The following is a 2468-nucleotide window of genomic DNA, read 5'->3' as shown; positions in this document are numbered from 1 at the left end:
CTTGAGTATAGAGAATAGGCTCTGGCCTGCTGTTTGACTTTGACCTTGCCTTTCCTGAGCCCTTGCCCTGTCAGTCACAGCCAAGGCCCTGGCCTTCTCCCGCTCCTGCCAGACACTGGTGCTTTCGCAGAGTCCTCATCGGACAGGGCACGCAGCGACCACAGGAAAAACTCAAAATAAGGCCATTCGTCGTCGTCTGACAGGCGAAACGTGAGCACTGCCCAAGAGCAACAGCGGCCAGAGACACACACTCGCTGCTCCTTAACCAACCCCAGCTTGGTTCCTGCTTCACTCCTCAGACTGCTGCGTGCAAATTAAGGTCCTCAATAATAGCTCCTTCTCCCCTGCTTCCTGCAGCACCAGGGCCCTACTTTCCCACGGGCAGGGGACTCGGCTGGCCTGTGCCCTTGTACCAGCCTGGCTGCACCAAAGCCCAGTTGACGGGGCTCAGTGCTGGGGGCGGCTGACGGGACCTTAACTCAGTGAACACAACAATTAGCTCAAATTTAGTGAAGAGGGACCCACTGGGTAAATGAGTCCTGAAGACCCAGGACTCATTACTCAGCACAGGAGTTACAGCAAAACTGAACCAGAAACATTAAACTTGTTCAGAGACTAGATCTTGTTTAGATTAGAAGAAATTACAGTGATGTGAGACCGTAGGGGTGTTAGCGACAATGGCCATCACAATGCAATGTAAGTGATTCAGATCAATAGGTTGTAACCCTTAATCTTCCATAATGTTGCATGTCAATTGTATCTCAAAAAAAGGACCAATTCAGTAGGTGATTGGGGTATGATGAACTCAGACGGGTTTACTACATTTATATCTTTATTTCATGTTTATCTTCTTTCCTTTTATAAATTTTTTATTGTGGTAAAATATACATACAATATACAATTGCCATTTTGATCATCTTTAAGCGTCCAGTTCAGTGGCATTAAGTGCATTCACACTGTCGTGCAGTCATCTCCACCATTCATTCACCTCCAGGGCTTTGCTGTCATGCCAAACGAGAGCTCTGTCCCCCTTAAACACGAACTCCCACCCGGCCGGCGTGGCTCAGGGGTGGAGGGTCAAACCTATGAACCAGGAGGTACGGTTTGATTCCGGTCAGGGCACATGCCCGGGCTGTGTGCTGGGGCCTGGAGGAGGCGGCCGATCAATGATTCTCTCTCATCATGGATGTTTCTATCTCCCTCTCCCTCTCCCTTCCTCTCTGAAACTACAAACAAAAAACACCACTAACTCCGCATCCCCTCTTTCCTGTTGTATACATTCTTTTTATTTGTCAGATCCTCCAAAAAAAGGAAGTCAAACCTCCAACCAGTAAAAGCCTGCGATGCAGAGCAGAGCCCCACTTCTTCCTTTCCTTTTGTTGATTTTTAAAAAAATATATTTTATTGATTTTTCACAGAGAGGAAGGGAGAGGGATAGAGAGTTAGTTTTATCGATGAGAGAGAAACACCGATCAGCTGCCTCCTGCACACCCCCCACGGGGTATGTGCCCGCAACCAAGGTACCTGCCCTTGACCGGAATTGAACCTGGGACCCTTGAGTCCACAGGCCGACGCTCTGTCCACTGAGCCAAACCGGTTAGGGCTGCTGATTTTTTTTTAAATATATTTTTTATCTCTTGGATGGAAGGCGGGGGAGGGTGGGTGGGTGGGAGGTAATCAGCCAAGCACCTTGCATGCATATGTGCATGGCCCATGGACACAGACAATGGGGTGTTGAGGGTCTGGGGTGAGGGGGGCGGGTGCTGGCTGGAGGGGTCAATGGGGGAACAAAAGGGGACAGATGTAATACTTTCAACAATAAAGAATTATTTAAAAATAAAATAATAAGAAAAATAAAAAATACTTTTTTTCAAAGCTCTTAATTTTATCCTTCTAGGTTCTTTCCTCCCCCCACCCCATTTTTATTTTTATTGATTTTAGAGAGGAAGGGAGAGGGAGATAGAAACATCAATGGTGAGAGAGAATCATTGATCGTCTGCCTCCTGCACTCCCGCTACAGGGGATCGAACCCACAACTTTCAAACTGTGACCTCCTGGTTCATAGGTCAACTTTCAACCACTGAGCCACAAAGGCAGGGCTCCATTGATTTTTAGAGAGAGTGAAAGGGAAGGGGAAGAGACAGAGAGAGAAACATTGATGTGAGACACATCGATTGGCTGCCTCCCACTCGTGTCCTGATTAGGACTGGAAACCAAACCTACAATCTAGGTGCGTGCCCTTGACCGGAATCAAACCCAGGACTCTTTAGTCCGCAGGCCAACGCTCTATCCACGGAGCCACACCGGCCAGGCTAAAGCCCCATTTCTCTAAACCTCCCCCAAAGCACCGGAGACAAGTCCAAGCCTGATCAGTCCCTTACACCCTCCTGAGATGCCCACACTCCCCTGGCCTGTGCTCTTCCCAGCTGCAATGAGTCCTAAGCCCGGGTTTGTCCAACCACAGGTGT

The sequence above is a fragment of the Myotis lucifugus genome, unplaced genomic scaffold (genome assembly GCF_000147115.1).
Source record: "Myotis lucifugus unplaced genomic scaffold, Myoluc2.0 scaffold_615, whole genome shotgun sequence".
Classification (NCBI taxonomy): Eukaryota; Metazoa; Chordata; class Mammalia; order Chiroptera; family Vespertilionidae; genus Myotis; species Myotis lucifugus.
Note: the sequence above shows the minus strand (reverse complement) of the source record.